General features: G+C 38.7%; 1 long non-coding RNA gene across 1 annotated transcript; it reads left to right on the plus strand.

The window, feature by feature from the left end:
• The first annotated feature begins 9690 nt into the window (after positions 1–9690).
• On the plus strand, positions 9691–10508 carry LOC308129315. The gene is made up of 3 exons (XR_013936601.1): positions 9691–9736; positions 10104–10260; positions 10385–10508. It is a non-coding gene; the product is annotated as an uncharacterized lncRNA (long non-coding RNA).
• Positions 10509–10869: the final 361 nt, after the last annotated feature.

Consider the following 10869-nt stretch of genomic DNA (forward strand, 5'->3'; position numbering starts at 1 on the left):
ATTCCTCTATATCGGTGATGTTGAATAAAGCTAGCGACGTCGCCATGTTTCCGGGCTGTTGTCATAATGGAGCTACGCGATTGGTCTAGCACGATCACGTGACGAGTCGTACCACCAAAATCTTATTACGCTCTGAAGAAACTAGTTCGACATGAAATGCCTCGCCGTAAATAATCGGCAGGTTTGTTTGCGACGAACTTGTTGTATACTTGTTGTATACTTAACAGAAGTCGTTCTTTTTTATGAGCTAAAGATTGTGTAGTTCGCAGACGTCGGAGCGAGATGAAACGATAACAGGGTTCACCTTACGGTCTATAACTCGGTCCTAACACGGTCAGAAAAACCGTGAGCTCCTCCATTCTTGTCATCCAGGTCGCTGCTCCTATAACTTCCGAGCCTCAAAAACGAAACTTAACTCCTTAAAGCTACAGGCTCTTATTTTTATCCACCACATAAATAATAATGAAATATCTACGTTCGTGTGCAACATCAATAATAATGCAAATATTAATATTCTACAACTTAAATCAGCATTTTCAAATACAATTAAATAATGAAACTAATATAAATCTAAAATGTATTGTACCATGAACTGAAATTACAATGAAATACTTAATGACTAATATGGCACCTACAAGAGTTTTGTTTTGTTTTGTTTTGTTTTTTAGACTGTATAAAAGGGACGAACCTCTTTCTTCTCCACCCATCACTCCCCCCACCACCTCCCCCTACAGTATGTCCCCTCTGGGCTGATTATTTAACCACAGACTGGAGACAAAAACTAAACACTTCCTGATAAAAAATATTATTAGGCTATAATCTTAATATAATTGTTTTATGATACAAAAATAGGGAGCATGAAGAGCTGTAAATCTAGTGTCAAAATATATTTTTGACCATGACTACAGTTCTACTAGCCTATAGGTCTCAGTTCTAAACTTGATTCTCAACTGTTAGCATTTAACTGGAAATTACAACAAATTAATTTGTAAAATGGTATACAATTTATTTCAGTTATTTAAAACAAGCCAAATTGTAATTTTAACTGTGTTGTGTTGGTTCAAGCATTACAATTTTTCTATGTTTATAATACAGTAATATATAAATTCTACAAGGAAATATGATCCTTTTCACATAATACTAACTGTAAAATGAACAATTATTAATTGTTCTGTTTTTTACAATATATTTCTGTAAAACATACACTGATTGATTGTTTTTCTTGTTACAATTTTTTAATGTCACGACTTTACGGCATATTAATGTTAATTTCACAGACATTTTTTACAGTGTAGTATTCCAAAATTGAATTCATAGATTACACAATTTAACCTTTAAAAAATGGTGTTATTTGCAAGTTTTCCAGTTTCAAATCCTTTGATTAACCTGTGTCATACAGGCTATTCCATATAGCTTTAATCCAGCCTCATGATTTTTTTCTTTAAACTGCTGCTCTTTTCACTACTAATGGTAATTTTTTTTACATTTTTAGGAACATTACTACGATACTGAAAGCGGCAGTGGTTATATAGCTTGGAGGCTCAAACCATACAGAGAAAAAGTGCAGCTTCACAGAGTAGGAGGTCATCATGTCATGTCTGGTGGTGGACCAACAGCTAGAAGACATCCTTGTTGTCCAGAGATCATCCTGAGTGACGAGCAATGTAGGGAGGCAATATCCTTCATGAAGTATTCTTCTGATGAGGCTGCCGTCAAGCAGAAGATGAAGATGACGTTTGAATATCGTCGCAATATGGTCCTCGACAAAGACAAATCCTCAGAAGCCTTGACTGAATTTCCACGCTTCAAAGAGGTCAAAGGCTTGGTAATTACAATTTTGAAGAAATGCATTGAGGAAGTTAAACACATTTTTTTTTTTTAAAGCAGGGGCAACAGATAAAATTTCTCCTACACAAGAATTGTGTCAATATTCAACAGTATACATACTGTTATGAGTGTCAATATTTCATTTTAAATGTGGGGGGGACTTGCATCTCTATAGTTGCACTGATAATGCCATAAAACAAAAACAATGTTTATCTGTTGCAGATTGAGCAAGATTTCATCCTACAGTTTGGTGAAGATGTGGCTGCCAAGTGTTTGGAGCAATTGGTCTCAAAATATATACTAGTCCTGACCTAACAAAACTTTTTTTTCTTAATCTGTTATTGTTTTAATTATTTGTGTGGGAATAATGAAATATCTCTTTCAGATGGCCCACCATGTTCAAGCCCAAGGTTCTCCAGCAGAGCAAGGCTATCCTGCCACAAGCGACCTTGAAGAACTGACACACTGTGCCGAACTACATCAGATGAAGAGATGGAAATGGACGACACTATTGCCTCTCCTAGCTTTTTCACTTTCGGTTCCCTGGCTGTATGTTATGTGAGCTTCACAGCAATGTTTTGATATTGTGATTTTGAAGTAAAATGATATCAAATTGAGCTCTTTTGTTTGTTTCCAGGATGGGACAGTGATATAGCTTCCATCCTCCTCCTCCACTTGATCCCTCCTTCAGCCCAAGGCCGGAAAACACCAGGGAGGTGTCAGCGTCTCAAGCAGAGAACCACCTTGTTCTGTTCAAAAGGTTTGTTTTGGAGTTTATGTTTGATTAACTTTTTTTTCTGTCAAAGTAGTTTATGGCAAATGAATTAATTCTTAGAAAATTGGAAAAACTTTTTTTCTATACCTAAATTGATTATTTTAAGACTTTTTTACAAGAGATTTTCAACAAACTAATCTGTAATTTTCAACATTTAACTTTGATACATGTTTTTATGTGTTCAGACTGGAACAAGCCTCCAGGAACATATTGATGGTATCAAGAGCAGCACTCAACCCTGACTGCTGGCCACTGGGAGGAAGAGGAGCACCATACTTGAGTTCTTCATCGTGCTGGACAAGCAGGTCATACCATGCAAGTCAACCAGTTCTCTTGGAGCTTTTGATGAACTCTTTAAGACACTCTGTGTTTGGTACCAATTACAATCAGGTCCTCCACAACATGTACACCTTCATACAGACAACTGTTTACAACATAGATGTTGGCAAAGTCCATGAGAGTCCACGTGTTGCTGAGGTTAGGGGAGAATGCTGCACTGAAGATATTGAAAGACATCATGTGTGACTTATTTATCAGTGATATTGTATTGCGGGTGATTTCACTCATTTTACTCAGTCTGACAAAATATCATGGGGGTGATTTGTTTTGTTTGTAAGGTTCATTTTGGGAGTGCCAACATGCTTTCAGGCAGATACGGTTGATTCATGGTTTCTGTCCTGGTAAATCACTGCGCCTGAAATGTGCACAGACTGGCTGTTGTTATGTTTTTGGTAAAACCTTGGGGTTTCATCTTTTCAATTTCAATTATATGTCATTAAGGACTAAATATAATTGTTTGCGTTTTTCTCGCTTTTCAAGTTGTTGTAAATGCACAGTAAATTCAGGAGTGTAAAATATGCAGTGATGAAATCCAGTTACTCTATCAGAGTTATTTCAACAACAGGCTGAGTAACATGCGCCCTAGTGTTAGTGTAAAAAATGGGAGTTAAAAAACGTAGTGTAAAAGGCATTCAGTGTAAACCAAAAGTGACTCTGGAGAGACCTGAAGTACTCTGGAAAGCCCCCCAGACTCATTTCAAACACGTCGCCATTTTATGGACTTCGAAAGACAAAGGTAAGTTTGTCGTCATCACAAATTAACAAACTATTGTCCTTTTGTCTTTCACCCGCACAGAAAGAGAGGACAGATCTCTTGGTTAAGGGAAGCCGCGGCGAACTTTAAATATAGTTCAACATACCTTGAGATTGGATTAACACAGTAATTTATTACAAAAGACAGAAACACTGGCCATCTAGAGAATCGCCTTATACTTAGCCGTTAAAGCAGCTGAGGATAAACGCGCCTCAGGTCAGTCGAAGAGCAGAAGGAAGAAGAAAGATCCACACAGTGCTTCCGCCCGATCAAACACGCGCGCTGCTAAATCCCCTCTTCCCATTGGCCACCGCTGGAAGGAGGCGTAAGCAACGTGCTCTCCTATTGGCGGACCTTCACACAGACTGAACAAACTACAGTACCCATGATGCATTTCGGTATTTGTCCATCATCTACAGCTCAATAACAAAACAGTCCGCCGCCATTTTAACAGTTTGAATAAGTCCATGCAGGAAGCGTCACAGTTCGGAGGTCAAAGAAAACGTCATAACTCTAACACTATTCTTTACATAATAGAGAAAGCAGTATTTCTAGATAACAGAATCATTTTCATAGATACAATTTGCCTAGATTCTGTGGCTTGGTGCCCTGGCTACCACTGAGCTGAGGTGACCGAGCACATGTCACCAAGCTAACATATAGCTAATGTGCACGAACAGTCTGATGCAAAATCAGAAATTATTGACAAGAGGTAACATTATTATTGGTAATATGGCGAGATGATATGGCTGTGTTGTTTATATCATTCTCTAGTCTAGTAAAGTAGCTGAGACTGCCTGTCTGGAGACTTAGCTAAGCTAGCCGTCGGTGCTCACATTGCATGTCTGGGCGGTCCAAGCTCAACACTACTTTCACCGTGTTTTCACTTTTCTATACAATATGTGTGACTTTGCACAAAACTTGAGGATGTATTTGCTAAATCATAAAACAGCAAAGAAAGACAGAATAAAGAAAAAAACTTTTTGCTGTACTTACTAAAGTATTAGCCTTATTTTCTAGTATTATGTGGTCACAGTTTAGATATATACAGTTATTTGTGGTCATTTTACAGGGAAAACTCTGCTATAAAGTCTAGTGCAGCAGTGATTTGTTGTTAGAAATGGATGGATGCAAAATAGATTTTGCCTTTATTTCTTGAAATATTTCATAGAATTATTTTTTTTTCTTTGTCTTACAGCTTCGTCCGTTACATGCTATAAGCTGGTGATGGTAAGTAACAATTCATTTAAATCCATATGGATATCATTGTTTGTTTACCAACTAGATAAAATGGTATGTGTTCAGAGACCAAGTACAGTCCTCGGGTTTGATTTTCAAATCCCAACATACTTAACACAGTGCACTTGTAGTATGCCAACACTAGCAGATGCTAGTATTTCTTTTGTGGCAGAGCATAACAAAAGTAAATAAACTTAATATGAATGAATGAAAATTGTTCTGCTGTGTAATTGTTTACAGATACCACCATGCTGATTAAAACAAAAATCAATAACGAACAGAAGTATGTCAAGATCAGTGAACCCAGCCTGGATGAATTCTTAAGTTGTGGGAAGCCTTCAGTCCTGCTCCTTTGTATTAACAAACGTGGATGTGCTATTGGATTTTTAGATCTGCACATGATTTCTGTTTAAACTGAAAAATCATCCAAATCTCTTTTTTGATGAGCTCCCTTGGTAGCATCTCCAGAGGTCAGAACCATCAAAAGCTGACGTAGTTGTTGGTCAGCTTAGTTAAGTTTGTTTCCTCACCTTACCAATGAGGTATGAAGGGAACTGTTCTTTCAAACTTGGAAGGGCAAACCGTGTGTCCAGATTAGCATAGGATGTTCAAAAGGCATCAGTGAGTATTTCTGTGGGGCCTACCTTTTAATGATCTTGAAAATTTCACATTCAAATGACTCCCTGTATGTGTTTATTTCCTAAGCTTTCTTGAAATTCTCCATCCCACCTGTGAGCGAAGGTGTTCGAGTATTTGATGAGACAGGAACTGAGATTGATGGAGATGTCTTTGAGGAGGTGCTTCAGCAACCCAGTGCTGGTGTATTTACCATCAGATTTGACAGTGGTAAACTTTCTCTCCCCCGATTCCTGTTTTTTTCTGCAAAGTCCACAGAATTTTGGTAACACAATTCTGCTGCTGTGTGCTGAAAAACTGACAAACATTACATGTTCATTTTTGCTTTCTTTTCTCTCTTTCTCTCTCTCCTCAACTACATTTAGGAACAGCTTCATCTGACTGTTGGTCAGGAACATCTTCCTCTTCCTTTGTCCTGCATGACAACACAAATTCACCAGTGGAAGGTTCAGCCTGCAGTCCCGATGATACGATCATCCTGGAACCTGAAGCCTGTAGCTCTGATGATACAGTATCCTGGATGAGGATCTCAGCCATGCCAGAAAAAGGCAGAAAGCAGATGTTGGTGCCAAAAGTGTAAGTTTATGTGTGAAAATGTGTTTATTGTGTCATTGTCCTTTAGGGATTGTACACATTCAGTGTTCTTTAAAGGTGTATTGACTTTAAACTGTTATAGATTACTTAATTTTAATTGATTACTGTATTGTCCTTTACCTTGTCAATTCACAGGTGGTTGAATCTGCACTGACCAAGAAACCAGGTGGAGACCGTATTATGAAGGAGTCCAACTGGACAAAAGGCCTGACTGACTCTTCCCGGCGACAGATGATTAACATCCTCACTGCTGACATGACTGGAAGTTACGGGTAATTCAGAGAACTCACTCAGAGAGAACGTTTCTTACAAGATTGTGGCATTTGACCTGTCAAGCAGTTTTTAAATGCTTGTTTCACTTTGCTCTTGTTAGAACATCACTTCATCGTTGCCATGTTCCCTTACCTGAAGGATCCATACTCCAAAAATGGATATGTAAGCCTCTTAGGTTCTCTTGTTGATTATTGGAAATATATGGCTTCTCAAGTAAGTGATCACACTACACTGCAAGAAAAAAAACTTTGTTTTTACGGAAAAAACTGGCAGCTGTGGTTGCCAGAATAATATTGTAAAAAGTACAGCGGACTGTAAAACGCATTACAGAACAACCTGTAAATTTTACAATATAAAACTGTAATCCTTTATAAAATAACATTATAAAATTTACATACCAAACTGGTAAATTGAACATCCATTTTCCGCCAAAATAGCATGACTATGCCTTTATTAAAGCTATTTTCTCCAGTACAATTTACATGTAGCCATTGCTTATTTTACATCTGATCCCATTCAATTTCACTGGAAAACATCAGACAAAGGCATTAATAATCGGTAAAAGCCTCATTATAAGACAGTAATTTGACAGAATTTTTCTGCTTATTTTATTAAAAGGTTATGTGTTGTGTAATATATTTTGTAGTATTAATAGCGATGTTTTGTAGTGAAATAAACATCTACATACTATCATTGAATTCTTTGAGGAATGTCTTCATTAAATTAGTTATTACAGGTAAGACAGACAATCTCTGTCACAATGTCAAACAAAGATTTTCATCTGTAACATTTACTGTCAAAACTAAGCCAGCTAAAGAAAACTGGGATGGATAAAAAGTAGAAGATTGACCGCTTCTATATTTGATGGTTACATTTTAAACTGCCGTTTCTTTTTAGGTTTGATTTACCATAAATGCGAAGAGAACTGTAACCTGTGGTATGCAGCAACTTAAAAAACAAATACAATACCAACTTGTCATTTCAAAACCTCATTTTATTGTCTCAAAAAAGGTATGGAAAATACTTTAACAGTTGTGTGTTTTGTTTTTCTTAATTTTAAATTATTCCTTTCCTTTTCCTCTTGGAAAAAACAATATATATTCCTTGAATATAAAAGAAATAAATGTGCAACCATAGTGTCACAACTTCAAACAAATATTTTCATCTGTAACACAATAATGCAAGCTGAAGTAACTAAGCAACCATAAGAAACCTGAGATAAAAGGTGAGGACTCTGGGGTGCAAAAAAAAGTATTGAAAATACTTTTCAAAAACTTTTCAACAGTTGTGTTTTGTTTTTCTTAATTTTAAACTATTCCTTTCCTTTAAAAAAAAAACACATTTTGGAATAAGGCCTTGAATATAAAAATACATGTGCAACCACACTGACATAACTTCAAATATTTTCACCTGTAATACAGTAATGCAAGCTTATGTAACCTTCTTGAATCAAGGTGAGTGTAGACGGGAACTGCTGCTCTTCTCCACTTCCATGCCCTCTGTGCTGATGGAGAAGGGGAATCTTGGAAAAGAGAAGAAAAACAGACAAATATGTTAATGATAAAATACACAGACTTACAGACACACACAAAGACAGACACACTGAGACTCACAGACTGACTAACAGACTAACATGCACACTCAAACACAATCAAATTCGCAACTTCATACAAATATTTTCATCTGTAATGTTTACTGTTAAAGTTTAAGGAACTAACCCACCCAGAGAAAAGTTTTATTTATGACTGGGACATCACCCCAAACCATGGCTTACTTTATTCCATATTCAGACACCCCGCCACTCATGGTCTGAAAGGCCTTGGATCAAGGTGAGGACTCTGGGGTTCAAGTGTAGACGCTGGGAGGTACTGCTCTTCTCAACTGAAAACACAACGTGGTTCATTTCTATGAACGCGGCAATGCAGAACATAGCCTCTCAATGTTAGCAGTGTTTTGCTACAAAAACGGCATGTAATCATATTCAAGCTTGAAAGCAAGTGTAAGCTAGCTAACGTTAAGTTACTCACGAGCTGTCCTGGTGTCCCCACTCCTCCTCCGCGCTCCTCCCGCTCGTTGTCTGTTTTTCCCCGCTCGTGGTCTTCCTTGCTTTTCCGTCTTCTGCACTCCTCCGTCGACTTCCCAGCTCCAGCTCGTCGTCTTCCCTGCTCCAACCGTCGTCTGCGTCTCTGTTCCTAATTTACTCTTCTCTGCCTCTCGCTTCTCCTCGTGTGTTTGCTGCTCCTAACTGGGCAATTTGCGCCCACAATTCCGCTCGGCGCCAAGCACTGCCCAATAACGTAGCGTCCTCCAATGACAGAAGTGTTCAAAAACGGTGCTGCTCAGTGATTGGTCTGCAGTTTGAAATTCTAAGCACCTGTTCCACACGAAATTCCACGAGCCAAACACTCTTCGTACACGTTCCTAATAGGCCGTAAGGTGAACCACGAAAAGTCTTTCAGAAATTGAATTCCGTTCCGACGTCTGCGAACTACACAATCTTTGGTTCATAAAAAGAAGGAGTTATGTTAAGCTTACAGCTAAAAGTTCGTCGCAAAAAATCCTGCCGATTATTTACGGCGAGGCATTTTATACAGAACTAGCGTCTTCACGGCGTAATAACATTTTAGTCCACGAGAGGTGCCACGGTTGACACGTGATTGTTCTAGACCAATAGGAAAGCCGAATTTGATCAACACAAGCCAAGATTGCAGCGCCCGGAGTTTCGTCGAGTAGTACGGAAGAGGAAAACTTACCAGAAAGTGGTAAAAAAGCTAATTCTTCGGGACATAAACGGTGCTATATGCACATAGCATCAGTGAAACATGAAAAAAGTCAGGATTTCTCAATCGCACGCAGGGATACTTACAGGAACAGCCTACGACGGTGGCTCGAGTTGAGGGGTGAGTGCCAAGATGTAGCTGAAAACCACAAACATTGCCTTGATTTGGATTTTGAAAACATTCCCGAGGACGCTGCCTTCTACCCTACTTGTTGTCGAAGGTTTATTGACAAGAATGCGATTGCAAAAGTGGAAAGGCGTCTTGCGCGTGAGAGAGAGAGAGGAGATGACACGGAAAGCTCCTTAAGAAGCGAGGCCACCCCATCGACATGGAGCAGAACGACCCCGAGCCCTACAAATCCGACAAAAAGACTTAGATCCAGGTCAGACCTCCCCGTCTCCAGCTCTGGCCCCGTCCTTCCTGCCCTGTGCATTATATGCAAGAAGAAGGAAATATACAAAGTCAAAGCAGGAAGACGACAAAGGGAAGCTTTGTCAAAAGCAGAAACCTTAACAGCAGGTAAGCAAAAATAAAAAATGCAGCCCATACACACACACACACACACACACACTCACACACACACACACACATACACACACACACACACACACTAGTTGAATGACTAGCCTCAGTGCTCCTGAACACGAAGTGTGTTATAATCAAACTAAACTATACTACAAACTACACTGCACACAATTATATCTTTTACTTTTGCATTTGGGTAGTATGTATGTTTGTATGGATGGATGTCATAGGGTAGTATGTACTGTATGTTTGTGTGGATGTCATATGTCTGTGCATTGATGTTACTTGATGCTACTGGACGGCTTCATTTCCTTCGGGATAAATAAAGTATATCTATCTATCTATCTATTCATTCTACAAGGCAAGTTGCAGAAAGCTGCTGAGTTAAAGGACGACCACAGCATTCTTATTCACATCAAAGACAAAGACTGTGTGGCTCTGGAGGTGCAGTAGCACAAGAGCTGTTACCTACAGTACACCAGGTTTTTGAGTGAGCCTGCCAGACCAGAGAAAGAACAGTAAGTCATTTATTTTCTTTACATAAATAAACATGGAGTTCAATGTATTTTTCTGTATTTTGCATGTGAACACAATCAATCATAATATGTTTATTGTCTTCAAAATGATTATTTCTTTCTTTAGGAATGAACCAACGTTTGACATCAGCTACAAGATTTTCTGTGAGAGGATCATCCGTCAAAGGCTGCTTGTCAACCAGGAGGTGCTGAGAATGGGGCAGCTGAGGAAGACCTTCATTGAACTGGTGAAGACAAGTGAAGGTCTTGATGCTTCAAACTACAGGTAATTTCAAGGCAATTTATTATTATTTGTAACATGCAAGGCCAATTTGACATGAAACGTGTGTGACTACTCAGCTTGCTGTCCGTACAGACATGTACTATTTGGCAACAAGGAAAAGAAACAGCTGATGGTGTGGTTTGGGATGTGTGCTTTTCTTGGCCGTCTTTGGTGTGAAATCTGTTACAGCCTGTAACGTTTAGTATCCCCTATACCACTCTGTGTTGTTTTGTGAAAATGGTTATACCAGCCACAACCATCATGAAGCCCACCTTTTGCCTATGTTTTTGATGGTACTCTGGTGTAATTGTTGGTGTTTTGTTGTGTTG

This window comes from Blennius ocellaris (assembly GCF_963422515.1).
Source record: "Blennius ocellaris genome assembly, chromosome: 4".
Lineage (NCBI taxonomy): Eukaryota > Metazoa > Chordata > Actinopteri > Blenniiformes > Blenniidae > Blennius > Blennius ocellaris.